Genomic DNA, 25551 nt, shown 5'->3' with positions numbered 1-25551 from the left:
GATATGTATGGTTGTGTAGTAATGTTTTTATATGATAGAGAGAACAAGAACATGATACCCGACAAAAGTCATCTCAATTCGCATACATTGACGTACTAAATTGTAAAAATAATCTGATTGTTTCACTTTACAAAACGATCTACAAAAAGATCGAAGTATAAAAAATACTAAAGTGCTTTGCAATACAGGTTGTTAAGTATTCATTTTTAAATTGGTGAAAGAAACATTTTATATAATAATAGTTATACGTAGTGGTATACCGGCGTGCGTCGAGTACTGCATGCGTGTTGGTGATACAGATCTATGAAAATTGTTCCGCAGTTACTACTAACAATCCTGTTATCCCTACTAATATTATAAATGTGAATGTGAGCTTGTTTGTTACGCTTCGCCGAAGCTATTGAACCGATTTTGATGAAATTTGGTACAGCGATACACTAGAGCTTGGGAAAGGAAATTTATATAAAATACAATTTATCCCGGAAAAATCCATGGTTCCCGCGGGATTTGTGAAAAACTAAAATTCACGTCGATGAGCTATAGCTACATCAATAGTAGGTTTAGTTTGCCATAGCAATCTTCCTCGAAATAAGATTCATATAATATGTTGAGTACGGAACTGGAATAGGAGGCAATCTTCAATACCAAACTTGCTTATTTTTTTTAAAAACCCTTTATCTACGTGTACAAAGTCGCGGGCTTTAACTAGTCGTTACATAAAACTGTAAGTAAGCGAACTTCTACAAATTAAAACTCACCAATTGGATAAATAGGCTCAAGAAACTATTTTCCAATGTTAGGTGTAAGCAAAACCACAAGTAAACAAGAACTAGATGTTTTTTTTATTATTTCATCTAATGCGCCTCCTGCTTGCGCCAGTGCAATTTTGAATCATCATAAATGAAAATTTGATGTGGAAATCGAGGCTACTAACTAGGAAACGTGTACTGTGTTGAAGTTTAAATCATATCCTACCTATTACTTTTAAGAGTCGTAGTATACTCAGAGTGTTTAGGCAGGGTAGGTCCTCTGCTTTGAGTGAGGATACTTTAAGACACCTCAGCCTGATTCTGGCATTGGCTTCGAACTCCTGTAGGATTCGTTTGGGGTCTTCAGTAGCTTCACAGCAGAATCTCTACAGGTTTGATTCACTGAGACCCCACTCTGGCTAGATGCCCATTCAGCTTACAATGAGAGGAACCCCGTGAGGGTTTTCAGTTGTCTCCTTTCTAAATTTATGGATTGTTTCCACGCTCACGTGGACAGTTGCCTAAGAAACACAATAGTGCTTAACCAGACTGCTTCAGGTAGTATAAATGTGTCATTACTAAAACAGCCGTGTCAGCGTGATGGTTCAATATAATAAGACTTCGGAACATAATAAGCTATAAACTATGATCTGAGCTGAGGCCAGAGAATGTCCTCAATGCGGCAAATCTCACGGCACCGCCATTTTGTGGAGCGAGACAATCTTGATACACTCATCACTCACACATAAAACGTGACGGTACCTCCCGCTACGCTTGTCACTCTAAATCGCCAATTAGTTTAATGACTGACAAGTCAATTTCATGTCGAGTTCTCGTAGAACTTTCATCGTCATAAGTGAATATGTAAGAAAATTTTATATTAAGTGATTTTTGTGGTTCACCTCACCTTACTGCTTTACTAATGCAGTTCTCCCAATAAAGTTTATACTGTGTCATAAAAATAACATTTTTAGTATTTTCTCTGATCAACGCGAGTGTTACACCTATAAATAAATAAAACACTTTTAAAAGGATTTCAACGCGTGTAATTGTAACTGTGTTTGAATCATTTAAAGAGTGTTTTATTTAAATATTTTAAAAGATGATGCGACGGTCAAGATATTCAGTGACGTGGGACATGCTCAGGATTATTGATTGAACCTTAAGCAAAAGAAACCCATTTCTGTAATTTTGTAATAATCTTTAAACATTAAAATGAAATAAAAACTTAAAAATCTGTAAAAAAGAATAACAACAATAGTTATTAAATTATATATAAAAATGTATCCATATGTAAGTTTAAGAAGTAATACTAGGTCTTTAAATTTCGAGCAATTACCAATTTCGGAGTTATTTGCCAGAGCCAAATTGGTTTTCAAGAAACTGGGATCATAAATAGAGCACGGCAATAATTCAGCCCAGCTCAAATTCCCACATTCTAGCGATCTAAAAAGTCCGGAAATATATGGAGCATTGTCTCATCTCTGGTCTGACAATACCCCAGTATCAGCTGGAACCATCTGAACGCTACTGACCAATGCAGAGCTAATCAAATAAAAGGAGCACGGCTAGATCACTGGGCGTTGCGTGAAACGTCACTTCATGCGTGTATTTTTTTTTAAAATAAGGGACGAGGCGAGCAGGACGTTCAGCTGATGGTAATTGATATGCCCTGCTCATTACAATTCAGTGCCGCTCAGGATTATTGAAAAACCCAAAAATTCTGAGTGGCCCTACAACTGAGCTCGTCACCTTGAGACATAAGTTGTCAAATCTCATTTGGCAGTAATTTCACTAGCTACGGCACCCTTCAGACCAAAACACAGTAATGCTTACACGATACTGCTTCACGGTAGAAATAGGTGCTGTTGTGGTATCTATAATCTAGCCGGCATCCGGTGCAAAGGAGCCTCCCACTGGTAAAAAACTAGTTGTCTACCATCACTTCTACCATATTTATCACACGAGTGCTCCGAAGAGCCGCTTGGCTTGATTTCTGCCATCGAATTCCATCTTCACACGAAACGCTACAAATTGGGATATCATCCTCACCATCTGGATTTCTGCCATTCCTCAACAAAGCGATTTCAAGTAACTTTCTTCCACGTACAAAGAAACTATGGAATGAGCTTCCTTCTACGGTGTTTCCAAAACGAAACGACATGGACATCTTCTAGAAAAGTGCGTACACCTTTCTAAAAGACTGGCAATACTCCTGTGATTTCCCTGGTGTTGCAAAAAAATGTGGGCGGCGGTGATTACTTAATCAGTTGACCCGTACGCTTGTTTGACGTGATCATCCATAAAAAAGTAGATTTTCACTTTTTATGGTTTATTTTTTCAAGTGTCCGTGTTAACGAGAATCTTATTTAGTTAAAACTTATCGAAAGATAATCAAATCAAGTCAACTACATAGCACACATTTTGTTCACGAAAAGCTAATGCTTAAGAGAATATCTAAGACAAATCCCACTCCTCAGCTGTTTGTTATACTTAGAGATATTTATTGCTATATACAATAGAGATCGGGCTAAAATTAGTTGCATAGAATGTGGTTTATTTGTGCATAATATAATAGGCTTTATTATCGTGAATTAGAGTCTGTTATAACTCCAAACATTATTAACATTGCGGCCGTGCGACGCATCGTTGCAGAGGTTATGTTTCCCACAATTGTTATCATTTCTTGAGTTTGTTTTTGTTTCAAATGTGGAAATACGTCCGGGAAATGATTGCGCGGTGTTCGGCGTTCTATTACGTGCTGCTTTCCTGTCTCTACTTGAGCGAGTATCATACAATTCAAATGCTTGTAACCTTCTTAATTATATGATACATAATTAGGTGTTGTACTGTTTTACAATTCCTTGTATTGTCATGTTAGTAATATTTTAAAATATTGATTATGAACGCTCATAAGTAAAAGATAAAGTTTTTTTATGAAATATTGAAAATTCTTCTTTGTTATCAAGTATCGAAATACTTAAACGTATTGTGCAGTTTTGCCAGAGTTTATCCTAGGTTTTATTGATATTTGTACTTAATTAAAACATGAATAAGAAATGAATTTTACTAAGCACACAATTTAAAAGATAATTTTTATTCAATATTTAATGTGATCTCTCGATTGTAGATTTATTATATTTTATTATTATTAATATTTCTTAATGATAATATGTCAGTCGTCGAATCACCACTGCTGCAGATATATTTCACTTTTATTTGTTAGTTTGTCAGTTTCGGTTTTTTCAATAAAATAAAAAAGCGAGCTTCAATAATTGGACTAATGCGTCGAATATAAACCTGTAATTTTAACTTGTTATTAATACTATTTTGAATAAATACGTTTTTCTTATAAATTTTTCTTATTATAAATAAAGCAGTCTTATTCTTGGGTGAGCTTAAACCCCTCTCTGCACTCAGGACTCTATAATTAAATCCCGAGTGCAGCGAGGGTCCTTCGTTACGCTCATAATTCTAATTCAAATATTCTTATTCAAGATAGGATTTAAAACCAATTATTAAGGGTCAAAAACTAACACGCAAATGAAATAGTATGTCTCAGACCTGAGAAGAACGGGCGCAAGAAACTCATCGGGCCTATATAGATTCACGCTACAACAGTGACATAAGACACTGCATTATCCCCTTGGTAGATAATCTACTATATTATCACTAGAATTCAAAACACCGGATTTTATTTAATGAATTAGTTCCGGTATGATTCTGGTATGGCGGTTGCTGTTACGTCTACAGGGTGGTCTGATCGACGGGTAGTTCGCAGTTCGGGTCGTCGACTCGAGCTAAAAGCTCCGGAAGCTGTCAGCGTTCACATACCGCGAGTCCAGTGATCGGCGAATACCAACTGTGACGCGGATATCTTTTACAACATTCTTCTGCTAGTTGTATTACATAACTGTTGCATTACTTACTATTACGACATTGTACTTAAATAGTTTAAATTCTTCGGATTCAAAAAACTCTATCAAATTTCTTTCAGCGTAAAGGTTATTATAATAGTTTTAACATCAATTTGTCATATTCGTCTAGATAATTGCAAATTATAAAAAACGTGTGTGTTTCGGGGACGCCGGACAGAAGTGATATTAAAATTGAAATTGTTTAACTTGAGAAAAGCTTAGGTAATTGCTTAAATTTTATTTTTATTAATATGATAATATAAGGAAAGGTTTTATTAATAAAATATTTTATTGATTATATTCAAATATATTTTATTCTAAGAAAAAAATTCTTGAATATGTACATTATCTTTTATAATTATTAGAGTAACAATTGATTAGAGCGAGAGAGGAAGAGCTGGCCTATCGCTGCTGTATGCGTGAGAGAAAGGGAAGCAAGACAGACTGGCACCGTAACGCGTTACGTTATGAAGCGGTTTACCTTCCCATAGGAAGTTATCCCATCATAATCAGAGTGGCTACAGATTAAGTAAAGGTGACGCATAAATTCTTCTTTCTTCCAAGATCTTCTTGAAAATTATGTTATATAGGTACTATTAAGATTGACGACCTTAAAATAAGGTAATTTGTCTCCGCTAACTGATATTTTTTTTAAACAATGCTTACTTTTCTATCTGATTTTATATGCATATTTATATTTATATACATCTATTGTCCTGATGTTTTGTTTTCAGTAGTCCACTAAGCTAATGAACTGATTTTAATTAGATTTAATGGGGGTTAATACATGGAGTGTAGTTAAGTCCAACTTGAGAGATAGGATAGTTTTTATTTCGATTTGGGACCAATAATTATTATTATTTCAAATATTTGTTTTGTATCGACATATTTTCTATGAGATAATTTATTGACGCACGTTTTGACAGTTCTGCTCTGAAACAATTTCATTATAACAACAGGGAGCATATTTTACGAAATAATTCTTGATGTTATGAAATATTATTGACAAATTCATAATTATTTATATTTATTGTAAAATTATTTATTACGTACAGAACAACGTCTGTCGGGTATGTTTTATATGAATTGAAAAATGGTGCGATATGCATTTTCGGCAAATAAATAAAACGTCATCCACATACCTGCTCTAGAACTGTATAAAACAAGCCAAGATATAAAGGACACGAAGTCATCTAACGGAACATACAGAAACACTGATTTACATATTTCTTGCTAAAGTGAACCGTAGACAACATTAATGTCTGGTTGTCACACCAGGTTTTAAGGCATAATGAAATAAAACAAGAAATACGATAAAAATTATTAAAGTTTTGTAATATTACTTTAATAATGTAATTTGGTGCTTAGGAAGATGTGTAACTGCTTTTATTTTAAATCATATGACAGGTCCAGAAAATGATGGAAGAAAAATTGTATTTTCTATCTCGTGTTTAGGACGTACTTAGTATAAAAATGACATTCGTGAGCTATGCAGCGTTAGCAGAGGTTATTATTTTGTTAGTAGATCAGCCTGCTGATATACAGTTTACCAGTGGGAGGCTCCTTTGCACTGAAACAATCAGTCACCGACATTGCCCAGGTGGTTGCGAAACTGAAGTGGCAGTGGGCAGGGTATCTAGCTCGACAGACAGGTCGTTGGGACCGTAAAGTCCTCGAATAGCGACCACGTAACATTTTCTTATAGCACCTAATTTTTTATCTAATACTAAAGCATCCATGTTGAAATTACCATAGAATTACTATTCTATTGAATCTAGTGAGAAAGCTTAGAGGGCAATGGAGAGATTGAATGAAATGGGGAGATCCGTAGGAGAACCAAAGTCACTGACATAGCCCAAATGATTGCGAAACTAAAGTGGCAGTGGGTAGGGTTTCGAAGGACAGTTGGTCGGTGGGGCAGTACAGTCCTCGAATGGCGACCATGTACCGGAAGACGTAGTGTTGGTAGGCCCCCCACAAGATGGATCGACGATCTGGTCAGGATCGCCAACTTACGTTGGATGATGGCAGTGCAGGATTGATCGTCGTGGAGATCATTGGGCGACGCCTTGGCCCATGAAAAAAATCAATAAAATTACTCAAAATAAATTGACTATTAGTGTAATGTCTTTCCTTCAAATTCATTTTAGTTTTTTTTTAATGAAAATAAGCGATAAGACGAGCAGGACGTTCAGCTGATGGTAATTGATACGCCCTGCCCATTACAATGCAGTGCCGCTCAGGATTCATGATAAACCCCAAACATTCATAATGCCACTTTAACTAGTTAGTCGCCTTGCAACACGCACAGGGTACAGCTTATTTTTTTATTTTTGAAACTTATTATTTTCAAATTTAAATAAACACCTTCTTTTGCAGTTTTCGCGGTATTTTTTCCCAAAACCAAGTATCAAAACAAATACTTATATCTGTCCTAATTGAAGATGATTATATCATTTATTAAAATAATATAGTGAATGAACTCAATTTGAAGCGGAAATAATAATAATGAGAGATGAATTAACAATGATGAGACTTTGTCCATGATTCAGATACCGTTACATAAATAATGCAAATGTTATGTTACCATTTGTCTTTTGCCACGGCCACCTTATATAGTTCTCCACTTTCCATTTTTTAACTGAACATTTACTCGTATAAGGTCGAAAGTAGTGTCTCGCATATTTTATAATAAAGAACTTAATGTCACATATGAGATATTTTTATACTAGCTTATAGCCAGTAGTTTGTGACCTTGCCTACTGAGCTAGATGTCTCGGGTTCGAATCCCGGTAGGTGTGTAAACATTAATTGTATTATGTATATTATGGATGTTTGTTTCCGAGTCATGGATCTTTATTAATGTATTTATGTATGTTTAAGTATATAAATCTTATTAAATATATCGTTGTTTTGTACTTGGTTGGGGCTAGATAATTTATGTGAAATGTATCAATATTATTATTATTTTACTAAACATTTCGAATATGCTTCAATTCCTACTGAACTAACTTACCTTAGAAATTAGGGATTGCTTGTAACCAATTCTAGTTGGATTCATAAGGAACATTACTTAAGATGTAAAAGTATTTACTTTTATATTATAGTCCCAGGCACTGTTCAGGCATTATCTATAAATAAATTAAAATTATTTAAAAATGCGTCTGTCGTAAATCCTACTACTCCACAGCTGAATATCTAAGTGATCGGACAGCCTGGGACTCGATTATGATTGTTTCACAATAATACCAATGACAATGCAATACTGTATATATTATTTAAAAAAACGCAAAAAAAAAATACTGGGAGAGTTTCTTGCGCCGCTTCTTCTCTCTCAGAGCGCCATTTTTTCTGAAGCGGAAGTAGTATTAGTATTGAGATCAAAAATAATTCTAAAGGAATCAATTTTCAAAAAATAAAGATAGTAGTAAAGTAGATTTATTATATGAAATTTTAATACGTTAATAGCTACATCATGCAGGCATAAGCGTTCAAATACCACCTTCGACGGTCAAGGTGAGTTCCCTCATTTCCTATCGTCGGCACTTGTCACCTTAACGGGTCAGTGGTCCATCAATTAGATTTTATTACCTGTTTCTCTTTTCACGCACCGGAACACTGAATACACGCGCCACACTTGTTCAATGTTTCATTTAATGAATTATTTATTGTTGAAATGCCCTGCATTATACCGCTAGCGAGTACGGGCAAAATATATTTCCAATGAAAATTTGTGGGATAGCGTAAACCGTCTAGTATTTTTACTTCAGTAGCTTAGAAAAATTATTGTTTTGGAGTTATTTCATGGAAATCTATAATTGACCGAATGTTATCTTAATTGTTAAGTCCGCCAAAAAATGTACGTCTAAAAAGTTTTCTTAGTTGTTAAGTCCGCAAAAATTTATAAGTCTACACAGTTATCTTAAGTGTTAATTCCGATAGAACTAATAAGTCTACAGAGTTATCTTAGTTGTAAATTCCGCTAAAATTTGTAAGTCTACAAAGTTGTCCTAATTGTGAATTCCGCAAAAAAATGTTAGTGTACAGAGTTATCATAAGTGTAATTTCCGCAAAAACTTGTTAGTCTATAGAGTTATCTTAATTGTTAAATCAGCTAAAATTTGAAATTCTTTAAAGTTATCCTGGGTAACACCCAGTAAAATTCATTCCAGTAGAATTTGTAAGTCTAGAGAGTTATCTTAATTGTTAAGTCCGCTAAACTTTGTAAGTCAAGTTATCCTAAGTGTTAGTTCCAGTAACATTTGTAAGCCCAGAGAGTTATCTTAACTGCTACATCCGCTAAAATTTGCAAGTCTACAAATTTAATCTAAGTGTTAATTCAAATAAAATTTTCAAGTCTATCAGTAAATCTATCAAGTAAGTAAGAGTTATCTTAATTTTGAATACCGCTAAAATTTGTAAGTCTGCAAAGTTAGAGGTTATACGCATCTTTTACCCTAGAATCAACCCACGCTGAACCGTCGACAAACGACTGAATTAATTGGGAACGTAAAACTCTGCTTCGACCAATACGGCACATGTTTCTTCTCTACACGAGGCTCCCTAAGGAGAGATGTTGACTAACTCTAAAACAAGAGCAGAGACAAACAAATCATACCGGAGTTAACACTTTAGTTATCTAATCAAATTATGATTCTGTAGCTTAAGCAGTACACACCGTTTTGAAAACACTCAAATTAATTGCTATAATAATATAAGCAGTTATTATTTAGCACCACATTAAAGTGCTCATAATAATTTAAGGGCAACATCTAAACATGATGTAGTGGTCGGTGGTCAGGTTGAAGGCGGGTTGAATGATCCGAGTGAAATCGAAATGGTTCGCGGTAGGTCAGTAACCGGTACCTTACATTACTGTTGGTACACACCTGATAATATGGTCACCAACATAATGGAATAAATATTGTATCTCTATATATAATTAACATTGACACTCTATATATATAATACAATTTTTTCTCACAAATTATCTTGCCCCAAATTAGGCATATATAGCCTGTGTTATGGGTTGCAAGACAACGATATATTCAATACAATATACTTTCTTAAACATCAATGCATCGGAAACAATCTTCCATATTCATTATATAAATGCTAGCACCTACCGGGATTCGAACCTGGGACCTCTAGCTTAGTAAGTAGTTAGGATTGCTAACCACTCGGCTATACAGGTTGTCTATATACTATACTATATATGTATGTATTTATAATGAAAATCGTCTTTGTTTGAGGGTCTTTCACGCCTAAACCACTGAACGTATCGACATGAAACTGCCACATTCGATGCGCAATTTATCCTAGATGGATTATGGCTACTTAGTTTTGATTGTATTTTTAATTAAATGAATAAAATTTATTTCCTTTTAGAATTCGCCCAGCGAAGCGGGCGGGAACGGCTATTTTATATATAAGAATTAAGAGTATATAATAGGGTGATTCTCTTCTTCACTATTTTATTCACACTTCTCTTATTCAATAAAAAATTAATTGCACTGCGGGAGTGCAGGCAGAAGTGAAAACTTGAAAATTAACGTTGTCAATTTTTTAATATTTTGAAATGGTTAGGGAATAATTTCGCACGAATTCATTTATTTATCAGTATTAAAGTACTAGCATACACAAAAATGACAATTTTTATTACAAAAATAATTAAACCCATCAGAACTATTACAATTAATTTACATTAAAAAGTTTATCTCTCAGGAAAATGAACTTTCATCCATAAATTCAACTACGTCACGTGCTCTGACGCGAGTTTAACATTTTATACCCATTCTAATAAGAGTGCTGAACGCCGCTGAAGAAGTTTTCACTTATAGCCTTTGTTGATTGATGCTTAAGTTATGAAAAAAACAGTGAATAGAAATGGAATATAAATAAATTTATTTACCATAAGGAGTTACAATAACATAACATATTGCAACAACAAATATTGTTAAATGTCAAGATCTGATATGAAACTCCCACATCATCTTTTAAATCATACTAATAAAATTGATAATACAATATACACAATTTAGGTGGCCTGCGCAGAACCTTTTATCCTCTTTAATATAATCTATTATACTAGTAAGCCTTCTTTGTCAAATAACCTCTAATATGTTTCTTAAATTTGTGCTCATCGAGTCCTAGCCAGTCTCCTAGCGAACTGGTGTAATGTTTGGAACAAAATTGACAAAAAAACCTTTGGGAGGGATTATTTACTTAATATATTTTATTAATTATCGTTTTATCTAGTTTATGTGGTTGGTTAACCCATAAATATCTGCAGCTATTTGGTAAATAATCGAAACTGTATTAAATAATTAGAGGCTGTATATATAGGTAATAATTTCCTTATAGTAGTAGAAATTTTTTAATCGTTATATCTCAGAAACGGTGGCTCGTAGGAAAAAAGTATTGATGTATTTTTCATAGACCATTTTATGGTCTACAACTTTTATCTGAGGTACTTTCATGATAAAACATACCGTTTTGTTGAAAATCGGGAAAAACACATTGACCTTTGACCTCGAGTTAAAAAAAATCCATACACGGGAATGATGGGGAGCTCAAAAATTTTATTTGTAACTAGTAGTTGCCCGTTGCATTCACAACTAAAGTTTTTATCTCAATACTGTCTTACTGCCCATTAAGTTGGCATAGCGACATCCCATTCAGCACGGACGCACGCCAAGAAAGGGAAGATATAAATAGGATTATGTATTGAACAATTTTACTGATTTTCATCTTGTTGTGACTTTAACAACTCGTGAATTACATTATTTGGTAAAGGTCGGGGTGTCGCGTGCTTCTGTTATAAATAAGATATATGTCCGCACGTATACAAATTTTAATTAAGTGGTGTTCTTTTACTTTTAATTTTATTCATTCATTTAAATTTATTCTTATTGTTATGAGCTAGTGTGTACGAAGCCGATAAAATTTATATTAAACTTAGCATTAGGTTATAACCGTTGAATAAATTGATTGCTAGAACTAAGCCATAATTCTCACTCTACGTTTGCAGCGCGGCTGTTATTTTACGCTACAATGCTTTACCCTACTTACCTTACTATATTCACGGTTACTTCGAGCTTCAAAAGAAACTTTTAAGGCATGGTTATGGTTGTAGAAGTATTTTGCAGACACATCAAACATTATTTCAGATAATACAAAAATGAATGTTACTTTTCTTTGTCGAATAGTAGAACTATCAACAGATAACTCTGCTTTAAATGGTTTCTGTTTTACTTTTGTACATTTTTTTTTCAAGATTCAATAGCTTTTCCAGCAAAACGGACGGAGGTTATTTGGTTCTCAGACGGATGCTTTATTTAAAACATACACATAAGGTGACATGATTTAGACTGCGAGAGATGAGATTATATGCTTTGAACTGATCTCTGATTTATATTTATAGCTAGATATTATCTTGTAACTATTTCAAACGCTCAGAAAATGCTCATAACTTTATAACGAACAACGTTTGAAATAGATTTATAGACTTGGTAATAATTTCCCATTTATTCCATAGAGAAATCTATAATAAAACACTTACCCAGTAGCGGTATTGATAATTATCTGTTGTTGTTCTATATTTTATCGCATTTATTTTTCTTTAATTATTATTAACTGTTTATTTTCGTGCTATTCCCTCACTTCACTCTTGCATTGTTAATTCTTGTTCTCATTGTTTTGAGACTCTGACTGCTCAAATGACGTCATTCAAAGTTTCGTTAGATAAATGTGGTAGTATTGATAATATTGACTTAAAGTATATTATTGACGATAAAAACGTCCATCTTTCCGATTGTCAGGCGGCTCTGTACGCTATAGACTCAAACAGAACAGTCACAAGACTTGTAGACAACTGCCAAACTATACAGGCTACTCTGGGAGGAATAAACAAATATGCACTTCGATGGGTTTCAGGACTTGCAGGGATCGAAGACATTTATTATGCGCTGACGGAATTGCAAGAAGTGGTGGTGAAAGCATTAAATCTGTTCCTTAACCCTTCTGTGGTGACCCAAGGAGTCTTGTTAAATCCACCCTTGATAGATCATGTTCACAAGAGTATAATAAGCTATGAAGCAACACCCCAGATTTAACCCATTCCAAAATCCTGATCCAAGCCTTCAACAAAAAGGCTTCACATGAGCCACTAGGAACAAGCAAGGATGGACGTACGCATTCTAACCAGGACACTAACGAAGCAAACCACATAATCCTAGGCCTCAGAGATTGCAGAGCGTATAGATTCTGTTATGTTGCTTATGAAACCCTGTTAGACATCCTTTCTGAATTTGGTCCTTTAACGCGAAAATGAAGACGAGACGAGCAGGACGTTCAGCTGATGGTAATTGATATGCCCTGCTCAGGATTCTTGAAAAACCCAATAATTCTGAGCGACACTACAATTGCGCTTGTCACCTTGAGACGTAAGATGTTAAGTCTCATTTGCCCAGTGAGCTATAGTTAACAGTGGCTATCACAATAGATCGCATTAGTCATAGTGTAACAGTGCAGCCACTGAACTGTACTAAAACCCCTTCACAAACCTTATTTATTTTGTTTGTAATAGTAAATATTATATATTGAACATCAGTGTAAACATACTTGTATCCATATGGTTTTTTTATGAAAGAGGGAGACAAACGAGAGTCAGGTTCAATCAATATTAAGTGATCAGCTTAGCTCTCATTCTCCCGCAACAACGGATGAATCACAGGAGCATAGCCGGCCTTTTAGGGAGGTGTTCGCACTTTTCAAAAGGTATCCATGTTTCATCATCCTGAAAAGAAGGAAGCTTATTCCATAGTTGGTTGTACGTAGAAGAAAGCTCCTTGTAAATTACACCGTAATGGAGCACCAAACATCCAGTTTGTAAGGATGATATCCATGTACGTGGCACGTGGTGGAGTTTGGCGGCAAGTACCAGGTCAAATATCTCTTCGAAAATCTCCTTTCGAGAGACTGAAATAAGTATTTTCTCTATATTATAACTTGACAGATTATTTTTGCCCAGCACTTCAACCCGGGCTTATTTATAAGTAAGTGTATAAATAAGTAATAGGACAATTGGACAATGATTACCAATTTGCAATGAGTTTCAATTACTGAAGTTTTGGACACGTGGAGCGAATGAGTGAAGAATAAAGAATGACTTATCAAATATATAAGGCCAGTGTGTGTGGGCAAGTCGGTCGCGGGAGACCTCGTAGAACATTCGTCTACTAAATTGAGGATGTTTTGAGAAAAGGAAAGGTTTGAAGCACCCGGAACCGGCGAGCATGTATGAAAACAGTAATGAATGTAAAGGAAGCGCGTGAGGTTTGTAAGGATAGAAGCAAGTGGAGTTCTGTTGTCTTTGCATACTCCCACAGGAACGTGTGTATGTGTGTTTTAATGACTGAAAGTAATACAAATTAAATATCGCTAAAGTTAATTTCAGGTTTTTGTCATGTTGAAATAACACAATTATGGAAAACGTCATGAGGCGGTATACATATAACATTATTATACACTGATCAACAATATGGTAATGACACTTTCCATTACTTTCCATCGACGTGAGGAAAGGATCTATTTCCTACTTACATAATTTTGTTCTCAGCTCAATGACTTCCGCACTTCCTACTCGGTAAAAACTCTGACAACTAGATTACGTTAACTTGTTTCGATCAACTGATACTTGTGGGAACAGGAAAGCTTCATTAGTCATTAGAACAGGCAAAGGGTTCAAGCCAATACAGCCCCATTAATTATTTAATAATTAATTGTCAATGCCATCTATGCACGATTTTCACAAAATTGTCCTCTCTAAATACGTACAATAGCACGAGGAATATATCATTTTAATGATTTTTGCTTCGTTAGGCCAAAGAATTATAACTTCTTGCGTATAACACGTGCGTAGATAAGTACACACACACTTTTTTTATCACTTGAATTTATGCTATTTTTTTTTGGTTTAAATTATTTATAAATTTAAGTATTCATCGCCATATTTCATAACTTTCACCCTCGTAGTGACATAATTTATAGAAACCGAGTGCGAGCATGGACTAAATCGCGTGCAAAAGCAAGTACCTATGTTAATAAAGTTCACCACATTATAACCTTAACCGTCTACGTTTGAAAACATTATCTACATCATCGACACAAAAAAATATAAACAGAATATGTACGTTTACTGATTTATCTGCATGTAATAAGCTGAGAAAGATTTGTATGATACGGGAATGTGATTGTATAGTATAACTAACAATTTAATATTATTTGATATCTTTGCCTATTGTAAAAGATCGTTTGAATATTAAATCGAATGGGGCATCGCGGTTGATTGTATTTCTTACGGAATATAAGGATGAAAAAGCATACCTGATGGTTTTATCACCACTAACACCACACTGATGTAAATTCAGAGTAGATAATCATCGTTGGCATTCTATTTTAATTTTTTTTATTAAATAATGAATATGAATGTTTGTTTCCGAGTGATGGATGTTTATAACTATTTATCTATGTTTAAGTAAGTATATTGTATTAAATATATCGTCGTCTTGTACCCATAGTACAGGCTATGCCTAATTTGAGGCAAGATAATTAGTATAAAAGTGTGTCACTATTTATTTATTTGGAATTAGGTCTACCAGCAGTTAATTTAAACTTATAAAAAAGCAACCAAAGTGTACATAACAATTACTAATTGTATAACTAATTTTAAAAACACCACATGCATTGATATCACAGTACTAACAGCCCCCAGCAAAAAGTTATGTTACTTATACATTATTAAATTGTGGTACAACGCGGAAACACCTAAACACAAATAAAACACGTATGTAATATATTTAAAATTACTAACGCAAACTTAGCAAATAAATCTTAGATTGTGTGATCAAAAAACAATAATTATAAAGCTAAGGTTAAACCAAAAATATATTGATATAAATACAAAAAATAAAAATTATAGTAATGATACATAATATGCAGATTTAGCTTTGTTGGGCAAAATCTGGAATTTACTTTATGCTATTTATTTTAAGCAATCTCTAATGCATAGTAGCGATTGGCATTGAATGATCGGATCAGTTCAATCAATCAGTCGACCGTTCATGCAATTCAAATGAACTAGTTCAATTCATAAACTATGACATAAACGTGAACAAGGAGTGCGTTGGTCGTCCGTTCTAAACATAATGTAAATTATGAACTAATTTTCACCACTACTACTAACCCCCTTATTCATAATAGTCTGCTAACTTAAAGCATTGCTAATTCTCACTCTGTCTTCTTGTATTGACCTAAGTCAGAATGAGAAAAAACACTCCTTAGCGGCTGTTTTAAGTTAGCAGACCATTATGAATAAGGGGGTGAGTATGTACAAAAAATCAGTTGATCTTTTAAGTACACCAAAATAGGATTTTGTATTTTTGTAATTATGCTTTTATGTAATTTTGCTAGTAGAATCCTAGAATTAATTCAAAAAAGAAGAAATTATTGTTAAAAGAAAAGTAGAATTTGTTCAATATAAATTAGTGACATTATTACGAATAAACACAGTCTATTCCAAACAACGCGCGCCGGCGTATTCGCAATGAGCCCATACTCGGTCTTTCCGTCTTGCAATGAAAACTTGTATTTTATTGTCTTGTCTAGTATCTACAATACCGTCGAAGATGAGCTAAAGTCCGCAACTGGAACTAGTTCTTCGACTGCTCGATAAAAGAAAATGAACGGTCTAGTTTCGTTAACACTAAATACGTCGACGACCCACCGCTAATAGGGTGTATTGCAAAAGTCGAAGTTAGGTATTGATGATATGAGCGGAGACTATGACAACTACTAAGCAAAACTATTAACAGAACTCAACTTGAAGACAATATTATGTTCAATATGTAAGAACCAAACATCTATTCGATTAAGGTAAAGTCATTGAATTTAGCTATACAACCCACAATTAAGTTTAATAGAAGAGTCCATTGGGACTATCACTTTAATAGATTTCAATGGAAAAAGCGGTTTTCTAATATCTGAAACCTGAATTCTCTTGTGAAAATATTTAGAAATCGCCTTATCATAATGTCAGCTATCCGCCCTGACACTATAAGTGTAGTGTGTCGTGATCAAGTGTCGTTTGAAAATTAAAACCGGTAGTAGTAAATATTGACGCAGTAAGAGACTGAAAATGAGGGTAGGTTGATATATCCGCAAATAATTACCACCTACTTGATAACTTCAGCCGCTGAGGAGAGGTTTTAATTAACATTGAAATAAAGATCAAGCATTGTCAGTTATAAATTTACTAACCTTTTTGGAAGTTTTGTCTGAAATATCAGGAAAAAATGTAATAATTAATTATTTACAAATAATTTTGAATAAATTGTAGTTTAGTGTCTAAGTTGTAAAAAGTAATAAAAAACGTAAACATGAAATGTAAAAATAAGGATTATGTGTACTGTAGTATAAAAGAAAACTGTTTAAAACGTTACAATATGTATTCACAAAGTTATTAAAGTATTTTATAGAAAAATGTGATGGGTAATTGCTCCATAAGTTAAAAGAAACCAAATGACTGTTCAATAGCAGAAAAATTGTTGTTGCAGAACAATTCGCATAAGACCCCGTAATATTTGTTAATAGTTCATCGTCTAATTAGCTAGTAATAGTAATTGCGCACTTTCAAAACGATTGAGAATTATTTGACCATCTTCACAATGTTTGCGTAAGAAAATGTACCGTATCCAATCGAAATGACAAAACCCTTAATGATGCCATCAATTTGCATGCAGTTGGGCAACATGTCCACAATGGGAGGATAAATCATAATATAATGATTTGATGGATGGGTATTATACGGATTTCCGTATCCATTTGGATTATTTATGTAAGCCTAGTATAGGTTCAACAAGTAGCAAGCCTAACATTAGTGTTACTGTAATAAGTAAGTTATATTTAAGCTGAAGCAGTTATACTTAAGCATTTGTTAAAACCTTACATGATTGTCTATGGAAACTTTGCGTAATCTTAGGATGTATATAAAGAAACAAAAAAAAATAATATTCATTAGACTTTACATATTTGTAATTTCTGTGCATCGTTCTCTATTATCTACACTTCATATATGAATAACTCGCATCTTTATCGAATGAACATTTAAAAGATATTAACAAGTTGTGCTTGTGAGATTCAAATGAGTAAAATCAGTCTATTTTGTTGTTCGATACAACACTATTTGATTCGTCATATCCTATTGTCATGTTCTCTTTTGCACCTGTTTATTTATAGCTTGTGGCATAGCGTTTCTGTGAAAATCAAATAAAATCATAATTTTCATTACATATACACCCTTCAACTTCATATTCTATTCTTAACCCTTAATTTGTCCTCTGTTTGTATGCATCCCTAGTCAATAAGTTTTGAAGATCATATTTTTTTATGATAATAAGGGACGTGACGAGCATGACGTTCAGCTGTTGGTAATTGATACCCCCTGACCATTACAATGCAGTGCCGTTTATGATTATTGAAAAACCTAAAAATTCTGAGTGGCAATACAACTGCGATCTTTGAACTAACTTGTCAAGTCTCATTTGCCCAGTAATTTCTGCTTTACGGCAGAAATAGGCACCGTTCTAGTACCCATAATCTAGCCGGCATCCGGTGCAATGGTGCCTCCCACTGGTGATTTGTGTCAGTCACGAAACATACTTATTTCAGGCAGGTCTATGAAAGTGATAACCAAAAAACTTGTACTCCATTTAAAACAGTGTATTTTTCTCACTGTGTAGTGGTAATAATGAACTTTAACTGATAAAAAGATTGTTTTTAATTTATAATTAATTTCATGGTTAAAGCATTTCACAGTTCATCCAAATTATCAAAGTTGAAAGTAAAAGGAAAACCGCAGAGATGAGTGGAGCGTGAAGCAATAACTTCAAGATTAATGTTATTATTTACGTTATATTTGCTTTTGAACGAACTTCAAACCACAATATTATTATAGAAAGTGTCATTTGAGATATTATTTTCTTACTCGTCTACTTTGTGAGTGTTTACTGTGCAGGAAGGGTAAGTAGGCCTCTATTTCAGCCGTGAAGCAGTTATGAGTAAGCATTACTGTGTTTCGGTCTGAAGCGCGCCGCAGCTAGAGAAATTACTGAGCAATCTTATGTCACAAGGTGATGAGCGCAGTTGTAGTGTCAAGATTTTCAGACCTCTCAGAATTTTTGGGTTTTCCAATAATCCTGAGCGGCACCGCATTGTAATGGGCAGGGCAATTACCATCAGCTAAACATCCTGCTCGTCTCGTCCCTTATTTTCATAAAAAAGGACGTCTTTTATTGGCGTGATATTTTAATAAAAAATATAATATTTTTAATAGAAGAGCCTTCGCAGTTCGTACATTAATAGCTCGTTAATAAAGTAAGTGATTAGCTATGTCGAAAATGGGGGGTTCTCAATTCGATTTGATTTTTTTTTATGTATGTATACCGATTACGCTGAGATTTATGATCTGCTTTCCGTGATTTTTCTTTAGTTTGATGGAGAATGTTCGCCATTTTTCTCTATAAAAATTTGACATAGTTTGACCCAGTAGTTTTCATTTTATTAATATTTTTGCTTACGTGGATGACGTTATAAGGGTTTGTGTACTGCATTTTAGGACTTTTCATTTTTGTACATTGGATATTTTTACAAAAACCCAATTGTAGGTGATAAATTAAGCGTAGCTGAATACAAAATATAAATTAATATTAAAAATTTCAGTCTATCTGTCTTTTTTATTTATGTACAATCACGCATGCCTTCAGCCTGGAGATTGCCAAATGATTGAAATTGGTGCACGGAGAAAATAAGATAATTCGATGGGCCCCAACGAACTAACGTGCAAGAGCTCTTACCCAAATTTATTTTTTTCGTATTGTTCGTTTGTCTGGCCTATTATACACCTATATATATTTTTTTGAAAATTTTAGACTTAAAATAAGGCAACATTCAATATTCGTTACAATACAATATTCGTTTATTGTACGGAAAAAAATATTTACATATTACATGAATAATAAAACATGCGCTTATTGCAGATTATTTGTTTATTTGAGTACACCAGAATAAACGCGGTAAATTAATCTGCCGCTCGTGTCTATCCTTTCCTTTGGGTAATAACTTTTGCACGATTATTCGTGTAAAAATGCAAGCGACTTTTATCAGTAATGCCTCATTGCAGGCGGCAAAACTTTGAATAAAATAATTACAGCTATTCTATTATCTTTAAGCCCTAATATTAAGTTATTGGAATGAATTTGAAGTTATTGGTAGTAACCGTTTAATAAACGGATACTTTCCCAATAGTGTCTATTGCGATCGCTCGTTAGATAAGTATGTAATAATCTAAATAAGAAATCTAAAAATAAATAAGCAATATTTCCGGCTTAGAGGGTTTTTTTACATAGTATTGAAACAAGAAATATATCACAGGATATTGTAACTACAGAATTGGAGGAAAAACCCGTAACTCCTATAGAACCGCTAACGAAAAAGAGAAAAATAGATCCTAATTTATGGAAAGATCGCAAAAATAAAACTCTTAAAAATTCTTGTATTAGTTATGAAAGTGTTAGAAATAAAAATGAAAACGTAGAAAAATCTATTTGACAACCATGCAACTGCAAACTAAAATGTTACGAAAAGATACAGCAAAAAATGAGGAATAAAATTTTTCAGAATTTTTGGGCTAGCGGGGACCACGATATACCGTGGGATTTTATTAACCGCCGTGTAAAAAAAGATAACGTCAAAAAAATTTCAGTGGAACGTAAAAATAATCGTACTCAAACATTAACATATCAACTACTCGAATCCTTTCACAAACCTAAAAAGATTTATGTGAAATATGAAAAAATATCTTTATAAACATGTAAAAGCAACAAAATATACAAGAATAAGTGTGTAGATGACCAGAGCAAGTCTCAGGGGAAAAAAATATACTTGGAATAACCATGCAACATTTCACTACACTTGTTTAAGCTTCATTTATGACAAGAATAAACGTGCGGTGATACAATAATGTCAAGAAGTCACATATTATTCACTAGAATAATAATTTAATACGGATTTTCTTAAATATGTAGTAAACCGATAATATTTTATTTATAATAAATATATGAGCTGACAGATATATTTTTTTTTACCTTTAATTTGATTACACATTACATTTATCTATTTATTATGTAATTATAGTTATGTGATTCCAAACGTTTTTATATCTTCCTGAAAAGTTGTCGTTTTTCGATTGCACGTTTATTCGTTGGGGCCACCGAATATGTTCTTGTTTGCATGGTTTGCTCAATACGTATTCATATAAATGCACCATAATATACATCAATGACATCGCGGGTACAGCTATTAAAAAGTTAAAATTAAAACAGCCTTAATCTTCCCTGACCTTTTTATAAACTCTCTCACAAATTCTTAAACTGAATCCTCTTCTCGTTCTTAAATACGAATAAAACTATGAATATTTAATTGGTGTCAGCTACCAGAAAAGGCTATAGTATCATATACGGTTCTTCTTATTCCTCCAATTGTACCACCATCCATGGATCCATCGCCACTCTTTTCTAACGTTAGGGCAAATCTTCCTCTCATCCTTTTTTATAAGTCAACAATCGAATCGCAGGTCTCGGGTACTGTTCGGAATTACTCTGCATGCCACACAAGGCTTAAAGGCTCTTGTTTGTTGTGTCCATTGTATGGCATGAGTATCGAAGTGTATTCACCATGCAAACACTCACCAATGAATACAATTAGACCGCATCTATAATGCGAAATGACTGTTCTGGGGCTAAGGATACTAGCAGGTTTTCCATGAACACGATGATGCCCCTTTACCCTTAAGAAACTAAAGAACACGCTTTATATAAAATTCAACTAAAAAATGGAAAATTAATTTAAATTGAAAATAGTGCAAAAAAAATATTTTATATTTTATTATAAAAAAAGCGTGAGATATAGAAGAATTATTATTTTTAAATTTAATATCTTAAAAAGCACCCCACGCTTTCTTTATAATGAAATAATGAAATATATAATAATTTTTTTACACTATTTTAAATTTAAATTTATTTTCTATGTTTAGTTGAATTTTATATAAAGCGTGTTCTTTAGTTTTTTTTAAACTATTATTTATTTTTCATTTTTTAGTTAATATAAATTCACCACCATCTATTCGCTTCTAAGCGAATTAGATACTTTAATTTTGTGGAACTGTCTTGATATGTCGCGCGTTTCCTTTGCAGTTTACAATAAATTACTTGATTATGAGGGATTTATTTATTTAAAAATTATATAAATTAACAAAAATCATATTTTTCAATGGAAAAATTGAATAATTTTATCAAATTAGTGTAATGTCATTGGTCCTCGATAAATCTACAAAGTTTTAACGAAATCTAGCCGTTTAAAGTGGGTCAAAATCGCGCTCAAAGAAGTCGGTTACAAACATATAAACATACAAATATACAAACATACAAACATACAAGTGAAGCTAATGTAAAGCGTGTAAAAACGTTCCAAACCACAATCATGTTGAAATTGAGTTAAGAACACAAAACTGGTCACGTGATTCTAACGGACTGACAAAAATGGTAGCCCTACTGTCACTCTTAAAACACATCATGACTTAGCAGCCCAACCCGCATGTATAATACACTAATATTTATTAAACTTTAAACACGAATTCCTTAAAATGTGATGTTTGTGGCTTGGAACGTTTTTCAGGAATTACGTCCAACGAGACCTCAGTCAGTCAACAATCGGTTGATAACTATCAAAGCGATGAGCAATGTAGGTGCCTAGACTGACACTGGATCTCCCAATGCTAAATCCCATTAATCTCGACATTATAACAACCTCGAGTACTTAACAAAATTAAATGCACAACATTGACTTACTTCGAATGTGTTCTCACGGAGCAGTTGCTCGGATCGATCCATTTTTTATCTGACAAGATAATAGTGAATATATGGATGTGTGGGACAATTGATTTCCCAACTGAGACCTATTCACCATTCATTCAGTCTGATAACATTTCCATTGTGTACTATTTGCTAATAATTACTTTAAATGCCTTCTGTTGTATTGATATTATGTTTTAGTTTCAAGAAATATTTTATATCTGATATTGCTTATGTTGACCGGTGAGCAACATCCATCAAATCGTCATAAAAACATCATCTTAATAAATACTTACATTATCTTCGTATCAATTATTTGTGGAGATAGAGATTTGAGAGTTAATTGAGAAACTAGTTACTAGAGTTACAAAAGAAGTGGTGATAGCTGTTACTGAGCACAATGTACTGGGGTGTCCTAGTCATTTACAAAGGATTGATAACATTAGATTTATAGTACAAGTTTATGGCACAAATGTTGAAGAAAGTATTATAATGGGCAAACCTTATGGCGCTACGTCACTCGAACGGTTAGCTCAGTTGGCAGAGCACTCGCACGGAACGCGAGAGGTCGTGGGTTCGAGTCCCACATCGTTCATAAAATTTTAATTTCAAATTTTATTTGTGTATTAATCCTAGAAGTGACGGTTGTCACTTTAAAAACATAACAAATCGTTTAGATTTACAAGAGCGACATCTCAAGTCAATTTCCTAATATGCAAATATTGGGATTGAGTGGCATATCAACTGTAAAGTAGATCCTGTGGATGAAGCCACAACCTGAGAGTTGAATGCATACAAGATCTTACAACGATACGTCACTCGAACGGTTAGCTCAGTTGGAAGAGCACTCGCATGGAACGGGAGAGGTCGTGGGTTCGAGTCCCGTATCGTTCATAAAATTTTGTTTTCAAATTTTATTTGTATATTCATCCTAGAAGTGAGGGTTATCACTTTAAAAAATTACAAATTGTCAACCTAAAAGATAACTGTATAATAATTAAAAAGCGGATTTAATGAAATTGAGATTGATTGAGATAACTACGAACAAGCAGGTATAAAAGGTTTGATACGTAGCAAAAGTCTTATCTGTCTGAGTGACAGCCGTGTAGGTATGCGTGTAGTCTCAACAAAAATATTTGGAGCAAGTGCATTTCGGGCAAGTTACTCGAATGTATCACGCTCAGTAACTGCCAATAAAGCCTTATTATTTTAATTAACTATACTTTGTTTTTTTTTTTTATTTATTAACGTTACATAGTTGTTCATTTCCTTCTGTTGTTAAGGTGCCTGATTAGAGGCAATTCGAACACCGTCTTATTTTATTCAATTTAGAAAGTCTAGTCAAATGTAATAGTAACCTTTACCACACAAACCATTTTTAATACTTCTTTTGAATTTCATAACACATTTGTTTTGTACATTTTCTGGGATCATATTTTAAAAGCTTACTTACTATACATCGCCCAACAAAAAACTGACGAACTTGAGTTAACTTATTTATTTTTTCCAGGTGTTATTACCATTATCATAAATTCTATAATGTGCTTATTATTAACCAGTAGACGATGACTGAAGAAGTATCATCCACAAACAATACATTCTAATATGAAAAAAACAGAAACGAATCCAAGAATTCCCACTTCCCTTAATTCCTCGTCAAGTATCAAAATACTAGGTCTCGAAATCACGTGCGATTGCCAATTTCATGGTCATCTGGCAGGAAAAGCCAAATTTGCATCGAAGAAGCTGTCTAAATAGAACACAGCAATACTTCAAGCCAGCCCACATTTGAGCACTCTACAAAGCGCTGGTTCAGCTACATATGGCTCACCTAGCATCAGCTCTAACCATAATATGACCGTGTGAACCACAGAGTTGCTGAATTTTCGGGGATCCGGATGAACGGTTAGTTCACCTGGCGTTGCCCTGAGACGTCATAGAAGAGAAGATATAGCATTTTTTCTATTTATAGCATCTAGCAGAGTTGCGAACAGCAGAAAGATTACACAATAATGTTTTAATCTTTACCTTTATTTAAAAAAACAATGGTTATACTCCATGGCTTTCAGATAGCGATGCTGTGATCTTAGTGTTGAGTTACATAATTGATTGTGAATTTGAGGCCTGGGAGTGGGTGTTAAACGCAAATAGGTCATAAAATTTCACCTTCACGCTACTAAAACTACAGCATTGCAAGTAATTGTTTTCTACTGAAACTTTATAATAAAAACTAATCATAAAAAGCGGTCAGAAATATTTTCTTTTCTTTATTTATTTAATGATCCTTATCACTCGTGCTTTAAACAAACTAAGATTTCTACATGGTTTGAATCTAATAACTACATCTGTTTGATAAATAATAAAATGTATTAAAAACATCACCAAATGCGAAACAAGTTCACCAGTGGGAGGCTTCTTTGGATAGGATGCCGGCTAGATTATGGGTACCACAACAGCGCCTATTTCTGCTGAAGCAGAAATGTAGCTAGGGAAATTACTGGGTAAATGAGACTTAACATCTTATGTCTCAGGGTGACGAGCGCAAAAGTAGTGCTGCTCAGAGGTTTTGGGTTTTTTCAAGAATCCTGAGCTGATCATCAGTTGAACGTGCTGCTCGTCTTGTCCTGTATTGGCATAAAAAAAAACAAGTGACAAAAGTTGTACAAAATAAAACGGAGAAGCAATAGCATACTGCAGTTGCACACCGCTGTTTTTATAGGAATACCGTTAGTTGCTAAACTTCAATGGGGTTCTCACCAGGCATCATATCGAATAGACTTAGTTTTGCTGCAAACACATTAAAAAAGTTTCGTTACAAACAAACAAACCATTTCTAAACTAACGATATCGCTCAACAGATTATTTGTCAGCAATTGCATTCGATTTATATTATAATACGCTTCGTGAAATATTTTTAGC

The 25551-nt window shown here is 33.8% G+C and overlaps 1 protein-coding gene across 1 annotated transcript in view; it reads left to right on the top strand.

Annotated features, from left to right (window-relative positions):
- The window catches only part of LOC126967328 (cadherin-89D), a 55131-nt gene that overhangs the window by 7646 nt on the left and 21934 nt on the right, over nucleotides 1-25551 (top strand). The gene's annotated exons all lie outside the window — the stretch shown is intronic.

Source organism: Leptidea sinapis, chromosome 1 (assembly GCF_905404315.1).
Source record: "Leptidea sinapis chromosome 1, ilLepSina1.1, whole genome shotgun sequence".
Lineage (NCBI taxonomy): Eukaryota > Metazoa > Arthropoda > Insecta > Lepidoptera > Pieridae > Leptidea > Leptidea sinapis.
The sequence above is the reverse complement of the archived record's forward strand: the minus strand, read 5'-3'. Positions and strand labels throughout refer to the sequence as shown.